Source organism: Lynx rufus, unplaced genomic scaffold (genome assembly GCF_022079265.1).
Source record: "Lynx rufus isolate CCGP_SWC_20201006 ecotype Redwood Valley unplaced genomic scaffold, mLynRuf1.p SCAF_11, whole genome shotgun sequence".
Lineage (NCBI taxonomy): Eukaryota > Metazoa > Chordata > Mammalia > Carnivora > Felidae > Lynx > Lynx rufus.
Genome location: NW_025814825.1, coordinates 1,219,504 through 1,229,682, shown reverse-complemented (window position 1 = coordinate 1,229,682; position 10,179 = coordinate 1,219,504).

Below are 10,179 nucleotides of genomic sequence, written 5' to 3'. Positions count from 1 at the left end.
TCTTTCTTTCCTTACTGTGTGTATTTTAATACCAAGTTCATGTTTGACTTTCTCAATGCAATCTTTTCCAATTATTGAAATCTTTAGGGACTCCCTTCTTTTTTCTGAATCCCTCTGGACTTTCTGCTGATACATTTTCCAATATAAATTATAACATTAAAGGCATGTTTACTTTTTTTTGTAATTGAAATTTTTTAGATTTTTATTTATATCTGTAAAGTGACCTTTTTTGGCTTGCATTTGATATTACAAGACATTATAAATATTTAGCACATACATAAATATACATAGATAACCCTTCATTTTACTCTTTCAAAGAATTATGAATATATGGAAACCTTACCAAGAAGGTAAAAACATCTCATTACTCTTCAAAAAAAATTAGATTAAGGTTAGAGAAATGTGTTTCATTCAAGAAATGTATTATTTTAAACATTTATTTTTTTAAATATATTTGAAGGCAATGGGAGGTTGGAAATTTGATACTATAGGGGTTCCTGCATGGATCATTCAGTTAAGCACCTGACTCTTGATTTTGGCTCAGGTCATGATCTGGTTTGTGGGATTGAGTGCTGAATTGAGCTCGGCTCTGACAGTGTAGAGTCTGCTTGGTATTCTCTCTCTCTCAAAATAAACAAATAAACATTAAAAAAAAGTAATTTGAGGAGGAAGGGAGTTAAGATGGTGGGGAATAAGGGGACAAGGATTTTTCTCGTCCCTCATACACAGTTGTATTGAGGTCAGATCACTTGGAATAACCAGGAAATCAATCTGTGGAGTGGCAGAAGGATCTCCATAGTTGGAGGGAGAAAGCTTGGCAGGATCAAGGTGCATGTATGTGACTTGGGGGAGATAAATTGGCATAGGCATGGAGGGGAGGGAACCCTCTCTGTCGAGAGACAAAAGGGAGAGAGAGAGGGGTTGTGAAAATATGGCATTGAGTTAGCATAAGAGGAAAACCTTTCTGGACCTGGACTGGGGAATGAGAAATACAGACATTGCCAATTTATTTTTTGCAAACAGCTTTAGGAGCTGAAACTCAGAGGTTCAGAAGTGTGTGACTTTCTCTAGAGTGAAGTCAGGAGCCTTGGCTTGTGCTCCTGGGGAGGAGGTAGCTGGCCCTGGAGTGCATAATATGGTGTAGCAATCTCAGGTGCACTGGGAGAGAATAGTCCCCTTTCCAGAGTAATTTGGGAAGAAGCTTTATTGCCTCCCCAAAGACAAAGACCCTGCAGATGGCAGCCAAAGGTCTTTTATCAGCAGGGCGGAGAGGCTCTACTCTGGAACAGGGGAGAGGAGCCACAATGAGCTAGGTCCCTTGAAGGCTTTGGGTTTTGAATCCCAGCCAAGTGCTTAGAAGGCATGGGAGAACTGTGGAGCAGGGCAAGCTGACCGCCCTCCCTATTCTGTGAGGGCTGCCTGAACTGTGTGGGTTGAGATAGTCTGGGGAGAAGAGATTGGGGTGTCACCATCTTTCCTCCCAACACCAAAATGGTGGGACTTCAGAGAGCAGCACAGCGGCCCCCAGTGGAGGCAGGACACACTTACACCAAACCCCGTTCCTCCATGCCTGGCAACTGCTTACACTGGAGGAAGACTGGGAGCCAATGTAGTCAGCCTCTACTCCAGACTAGCACAGCCACTGGTCTCAGGCACCAACAGACAACAGTGGGTTTTTTTCTTTTATTATTTTCTTTTATTCTATTTTATTTTTCTTTCTACCCTCTTCTTTTTTCTTTTGGAATCAGACTCATAGTTTCTGATTTGTTTTTGGTCAGTTTGAATTTAGTCAATTCTTATTTTATATATAAATAGATAGATATAGATATAGATTATACCTGTGTGTGTGTGTGTATCTGTGTGCACATGTGTGTGTGTGTGTGTGTGTATATATATATATATAGTTTTTTGTTTGATCAAGCATTTTTATCCTATTCTTTTTCCATCTTTTCTCTTTCTTCTTTATTTTCCTTTCTCTTTATCTGGATTTAGCCTTACAGTTTTTTTGATTCTCTGTTTTGGTCTTTTATCCCCTTTGTCTTTTTATGGGATAAGGCTTTCTGCCTCCCTCCCTCCCCCCGCCCCTCAACTATTCCTTTTTTCTCCCAGGATTACTTCAACAAACAAATCAAAGCACACCTGGTTGAAGGTCCAAACACTTTATCACGATAAGCAAGGAAGAGCTCTGCAGAGGACTGACCAGTGGGACAGAGCAGCCAAAATGCAACAACAGAGTGCATGCGACATACAACAAAAACATCTCTGAAGTGCCAGGCCCTGGACAGTACATGGCCCCTTTTTAATATAGTATTACTCTCAGGTGCACGGCACATAACAAGTTCTAAAACATGCAAAAGACAGAAACTCAGCCAACATAAGAAAATGGAGGAATTCTCCCTGAAAGAAAGTTCAAGAAGAAATCACAGCCAGAGAATTGCTCAAAACAGACATAAACTATATCGTGTGAGAAAGAATTTAGAATAAGTGTCATCAGACTAATAGCTGAGCTTTAAAAAAAGTATAGAAGATACCAGAGAAACTCTTGCTGCAGAGATCAAAGACCTAAGAACTACCCGTGTTGAACTGAGATGCAAAATAAACTAGATACAGTGACAGCGAGGATGGAAGAAGCAGAGGAGGGAATAAGTGAAATAGAATATAAAACTATGGAAAATGATGAGCTGACAAAAAGAGGGAAAGGAACTTACTAGATCACAAGGGGAGAATTAGAGAACTAAGTGATTCCATGAAACAAAACAACATCTGTATCATTAGGAGTTTGAGAAGAAGAGCAAGAGAAAGGGGCAAAAGGTATATTTGAACAAATTGTAGCTAAGAACATCCCTAATTTGAGGAAGAAAACAGGCATCCAAGTCAAAAAGGCACAACAAACTCCCTTCAAAATCAACAAAAACAGGTCAACACCATGACCTATTATAGTGAAACTGGCAACATACAAAGATAGAATTCTGAAAGCAGGTAGAGACAAATGGTCCTTAACCTACAAGGGTAGACACATAAGGTTAGTAGCAGACCTGTTCACTGATACTTGGCAGACCAGACGGGAGTGGCAGGAAATAGTCAGTGGGATGAGTAGGAAAACTCTGCAGCCAGGAATCCTTTATTCAGCAAGGCTATCATTCAGAATAGAAGGCAAGATAAAGGCTTTCCCAGACAAACAAAAACTAAAGGAGTTCATGACCACTAAACCAGCCCTGCAGGAGATCCTAAGGGGGACTCTGTGAGTGGAATGTAGAAAAGACTACAAAAGACCAAAGAACATAAACATAAACATGATATCTACAGATGACACAATGACATTAAATTCATATCTTTCAATAAACACTCTAAATGTCCCAAACAAAGACATAAGGCATGAGAAAGGATTAAAAACAAAAACAAACAACACACACACATACACACACAAAACAAAACAAAAAAATAATATCCATCTATATTCTGCCTACAAGAGTCTCATTTTAGACCGCAGGATGCCTGTAAATTGAAGGTGAGGGGGTGCTAATGGACATCAAAAGAAAGCCGGAGTAGCCATACTTATATCAGACAAACTAGGTTTTAAAACAAAGACTGTATCAAGAGACAAAGAAGACCATTATATAATAATTATGGGGTCTACACATCAAGAAGAGCTAACCGTTGTAAATATTTATGCCCCCAACATGGAACATTGCAAATATATAAATCAGTTAATCACAAACATAAACAAACTTATTGATAATAATACTGTAATTGTAGGAGACTTTAATATTCCACTTACAACAATGGACAGATCATCTATGCAGGAATCAATAAGGAAACAACAGCTCTGAAAGACACCTTGGGCCAGATGGACTTAACAGATATATTCAGAACATTTCATCCTAAAGCAGCAGAATACACATTCTTCTTGAGTGCACATGGAACGTTCTCCAAAATAGATCACATACTAGATCACAAAGCAGCCCTCAACAGGTACAAAAAGATTGAGATACCATGCATATTTTCATATTACAACACTATGAAATTTAAAATCAACTACAAGAAAAAAATTTGGAAAGCCCCTAAATACATGGAAGTTAAAGAACATCCTACTAAAAAACGAATGGTTTAATCAGTAAATTAAATAAGAAATTAAAAAATGCATGGAAGAAAATGAAAATGAAAATATGACAGTTCAAACTCTTTGGGATGTAGCAAAGGCAGTCCTAAGAAGAAAATACATTGCAATTCAGGCCTGTCTCAAGAAGCAAGAAAGGTCCCAAATATACAACCTAACCTCACATCAAAAGGAGCTGGAGAAGCAGCAGCAAATAAAGCCCAAAGCCATCAGAAGAAGGGAAATAATAAAGATTGGAGCAGAAATAAATGATATAGAATCCAAAAAAAAACCAGTAGTACAGATCAATGAAAGTATGACATGGTTTTTTTAAAGAATAAACAATATTGATAACCCTCTAGCCTGACTTCTCAAAAGGAAAAGAGAGAGGACCCAAATAGATAAAATCACGAATGAAAGAGTAGAGATCACAACCAACACCACAGAAATACAAACAATTATTAGAGAATACTATGGAAAATTATATGTCAATAAACTGGACAATCTGGAAGAAGTGGACAAATTTCTAGACGCTCACACACTACCAAAACTCAAATGGGAAGAAAGAGAAAATTTGAAAAGACCTATAACCAGCAAAGAAATTGAATCGATTTCAAATATCTCCCAACAATAAGAGTCCTGGGCCAGATGGCTTCCCAGGGGAATTCTACCAGACATTTAATGAAGAGTTAATACCTATTCTTCTCAAACTGTTCCAAAAAATAGAAATGGAAGGAAAACTTCCAAACTCATTGTATCAAGCTAGCATTACCTTGATTCCAAGACCAGACAAAGACCCCACTAAAAAGGAGAATTACAGGCCAATATCCCTGATGAAACTGGAAGCAAAAATTCTCACCAAGATATTACCAAGTTAAATTCAACAGTACATTAAAAAATTATTCACCATGATCAAGTGGGATCCATTCCTGGGCTGCAGGGCTAGTTCAATACTTGCAAATCAATCAACATGATATACCACATTAGTAGAAGGAAGGATAAAAACCATATGATCCTGTCAATAGATGCAGAAAAACTTTTGACAAAATACAGCATCTTTTCTTGATAAAAGCTCTCAAGAAAGTAGGTATAGAAGGAAGATGCCTTAACCTGATAATAGCCACAAATGAAAGACCTGCAGCTAAAATCATCCTCAATGGGGAAAAACTGAAAACTCTCTCCCTGAGATCAGGAGCACACAGGTATGTCCACTCTCACCTCTCTTATTCAAAATAGTGTTGGAAGTCCTAGCCTCAGCAATCAGACAATAAAAAAATAAATAAATAAAAGGCATGCAAATTGACTGTTCACAGATGACGTTGTACTCTACATGGAAAACCTGAAAGGTTCAACCAAAAATCTGCTAGAGCTGATACATGTATTTAGCAAAGTCACAGGAAATAAAATCAATATAGAAATTGGTTGCATTTCTATGCACCAATAAAGAAGCAACAGAAGGAGATATCAAGGAATTGATCCTATTAACAATTGCACCAAAACCCCTAAAATACCTAGGAATAAACCTAACCAAGGAGATAAAAGCTGAAAACTATAGAAAGCTTACCAAAGAAATCAAAGAAGAGACAAAGAAATGGAAAAACATTCTATACTCATGGATTGGAAGAACAAATATTGTTAAAATGTCGATACTACCAAAAGTAACCTATACATTCAATGCCATCCCTATCCCTATCAAAATAACACCAGCATTCCTCAAAGAGCTAGAACAAACCAAAAATTTGTATGGAACCACAAAAGACCCAGAATAGACAAAGTAATATTAAAAAAGAAAACCAAAGCAGGAGGCATCACAATCCTGGACTTTAAGTTGTATTACAAAGCTGTAACCATCAAGACAGTATGGTATTGGGACAAAAACAGACACATAGATCAATGGAATAGAATCGAGAACCCAGAAATGGACCCACAAACATATGGCCAACTAATCTTCAACAAACCAGGAAAGAGTATCCAATGGAAAAAAGATAGTCACCTGAGCAAATGGTGCTGGGAGAAATGGACAGCAACATGCAGCAGAATGAAACTGGACCACTTTCTTACACCATACACAAAAATAAATTCAAAACTGATGAAAGACTTAAATGTGAGACAGGAAACCATCAAAATCTTACAGGAGAAAACAGGCAGCAACCTCTTTGATCTCAGCCACAGTAACTTCTTACATAACATGTATCCAAAGGCAAGGGAAATAAAAGCAAAAATGAACTATTGGGACCTCACCAAGATAAAAAAAACTTCTGTACAGCAAAGGAAACAATCAATAAAAGTAAAAGACAACCAACAGAATGGGATAATGACATATCAGATAAATGGTTAATATCAAAAACCTATAAAGAACTCACCAAACTCAACACATTAAAAACAAATAATCCAGTGAAGAAATGGGCAGAAGTCATGAATAGACACTTTTCCAAAGAAGACATCCAGATGGCAAACAGACACATGAAAAGATTCTCAACATCTCTCATCCAGGAAATAGAAATCAAAACCACACTGAGATACCACTCACACCAGTCAGAGTGGCTAAAATTACAACCCAAGAAACAACAGATGTTGGCAAGAATGTGGAGAATGGGGAACCCCTTTGCACTGTTGGTGGGAGTATAAAATGTTATAGCCACTCTGGAAAAACAGTATAGAGGTTCCTCAAAAAATTAAAAATAGAGGGCCACCTGGGGGGCTCAGTTGGTTAAGCGTCTGACTTTGGCTCAGGTCATGATCTCATTGGTCCATGAGCATTGGGCTCTGTGCTGACAGCTTGGAGCCTGGAGCCTGCTTTGTTTTCTGTGTCTCCCTCCCTCTCTGCCCCTCCCCCACTAGCATTCTGTCGTTCTCCCTCAAAATAAACAAACATTAAAAACAAAAGATTAAAAAGAATTAAAAATAGAACTACCCTACAACCCAGCAATTGCACTACTAGGTATTTATCCAAAGGGTACAAAAATGCTAATTCGAAGGGGCACATGCACCCCAATATTTACAACAGCACCATCAAAAATAGCCAAATTATGGAAATACCCCATCTACTGGTCCATCTACTGATAAATGGATAAAGATGTGGCATGCATACACACACACACACACACACACACACACACACACACACACAGAATGGAATACTACTTGGTGATGTAAGAGAATGAAATCTTGTCATTTGCAACAATGTTTTTGGAAGTAGAGTGTATTATGCTAAGCGAAATAAGTCAGTCAGAGAAAGACAGAGATCATATGATTTCACTCCTATGCAGAATTTGAGAAACTCAACAGATGAACATAGGGGAAGGGAAGGAAAAATAAGATAAAAACATAGAGGGAGGCAAACCATAAGAGAGCCTTACACATAGAGAACAAACAGAGGGTTGATGGAGCGGGGGGTGGGTGGGAGAGAGAATGGTTTGTACAGGTGATGGGCATTTAAGGAGATCACTTTCCAGGATAAGCACTGGGTGTACAAGGTGAATCACTAGGTTCTACTCCTGAAGCCAAGACTACACTGTAGGTCAACAAACTTGAAAATTAAAAACAAAAACAAAAATACCCCCCAAACCTAAACCTCAACAAACAAAAAACAACAACAATAACAAAAAAAGAAATTTGATACTACATATGAAGTTTCTTGGAGCACTTACCCTGCAAGTGTACTTTTTTCTGTGCCTACTGATAAAAAGAACAGTCTGAAATTGCTGAATTTGATCTGTTTACAGTTTGGAGTTTGATTCTGCCCTCAGGGTTTACATTCTCTTTTTTTCTTAGGACAGTAATAAAACTTAGCTAGTTGGAACTGGTTTTTTGAAATCAAGTGGTCCACTTCCATTAGTCAACAGTACCACAATTTTCCTAATCTTGACTGAATGTTAATGAGAAACTTTTACAAAAAAGAGACTTTACTCCACTCATGCAAGGCATGTCTCCCCATGGGCATGGGCATGTGCCCATGTCTCCCCTTGGTGGTCATGGTAACAACTACATGGGAATCTTCAGAATTTTGCATTTCTCACTAGGCTTTTATTCTATGGAGCAGATACTAACGTAAGAGGCCAAAGGATGAAAGGAGAAGGATAAAATTTAGTAATGTTTGGGTTACTTCTTTCAGTTTAAATTTCCAATCTCATAAACTTTGTGTGGTGTGTTTATTGCTTCTGTTCTTTTTTAGTTTCTTGTTCTGGGTCTTTAGACAGTATCAATCAAACAAAGAGTATATTAATTAAAGCAATCTTATACTCAAACCAACTATAGTTTAGTTGACTACAGTTTGGACCAAACTACAGTGTTTGATCAAGAAAAATGTTTCTTTGAATTAAAATGGTCATGGCTATGCAATAGTAATGATTCCTACAGCATTCTGATATGCTGTTAAACAGGCGAACAACAGACAGAACAATTGAGCATACTTACTAGGTGTTGGGCACTATGTAAAGACTTAATACACATTTCACATGCATTTCATCTTCATAACAGTGCTGTGAGATAGTCTTATTACATGTTTTATAGGGACTCAAATAGGTTAAGTGATCAGACTAAGGTCACACGGTGGAAAAGGAGGAGTCTTTAGTTCTTAGCTTTGTTAGGGACTTTTTAGGGTGTTCACTGATGGGCAGTGAATACTAAGCATGGTTTTGATATAAATACCCACTTATTTTTCCTCTTCAAAATTACATTATGGGATAGCTTAATTTAAAACATCTCTATTGGGTCACCTGGATGACTCAGTTGGTTAAGTGTCCGACTTTGGTTTAGGTCATGATCTCATAGCTCCTAAGTTGGAGCCCCTCGTCAGGTTCTGTGCTGACAGCTAAGAGTCTGGTGCCTGCATCAGATTCTGTGTGTGTGTCTCTCTCTCTGACCCTCCCCTGCTCACACTGTGTGTGTGTGTCTCTCTCAAAAATAAACATTAAAAATTAAAAAAGAAATTAAAACATCACTATTGGGGGGGCACCTGGGTGGCTCAGTCAGTTAAGCATCTGACTCTGGATTTTGGCTCCAGTCATAATCTCACAGTTTGTGAGTTTGAGCCCCATATCTGGCTCCGCACTAACAGAGCACCTTCACCCCTTCTAAGAGTTAGGGGCTGATAAACTGTGAGGGTGGGGATTGTTTGAGTCTCGTTACAGTCTGGCAAACAGCTAGTGCTGAGTAATTATTTGTAGGGATTGCTTTAGAAAGACCCCATATTATTATTAAGGCCCTATAATTAAAAATCTGCTTTTCCCTCATGCAGAAAAACAGGACCATTTTAGAAAAACATCTGGGAGTGATGACAAAAGCATGCCAAATTCAATCATTTCTCAGTGTTATTTATGCACAAAACAACGCTGAATCTTTGTTTTTTGTACTACTTTTAGCAGGGGACTTGATTTTATGGTAAGGAAGCCAAGACGGTTTGTATTGTGTGATTAGAAGGAATTGGCTCATGAGATTATGAAGGCTGACAAGTCCCAATATCTGCAGGGTGAGTCAGCAAGCTGGAGACCTAGGAGATCCAATGTTTTAGTTCTAGTCCAAAGACTGGCAGGCTTTGGAGACTCAGGAAGAACAGATGTTTCAGTTCAAAGGCAGTCAAACAGGAAGAATTCTTCCTCTGGGGAGGGTTAGCTTTTTTGTTTTATTCAAGCCTTCAGCTGGTTGGATAAGGCCTAATCACATTAGGGTGGACAATCTACTTCAATCTATCAATTTAAATGTTAATCTCATCCAAAAACACCCTCAGAACTTGACCCAGTATCTGGGCACTTTGTGGTCAAGTTGAGATATAAAACTAACCATCACAGAGGCCAATGGAAAATTATTTCTTCAGGTGGCAGAGCATGGATTTGAACAGGTGTGATTTAGAAGCTTAGGATTGCTGCACTGGTGCACATGGTCTCAAAGAGGTAATAAATGCAATTAGAAAGCCTTTTAGGTTGACAAACTCCAGAACTTTTGGTTTTTTTTTATAGCAGGTTTCTCTTCTCCCAAAGCAATGTACACAGATTTTAAATATTCCAAGTGCTATATATTTTTCCCCTGATTATAAGGCATTTGTGTGCATACTGGCTTAAACAAGCTGATCTGGATATTAGTAT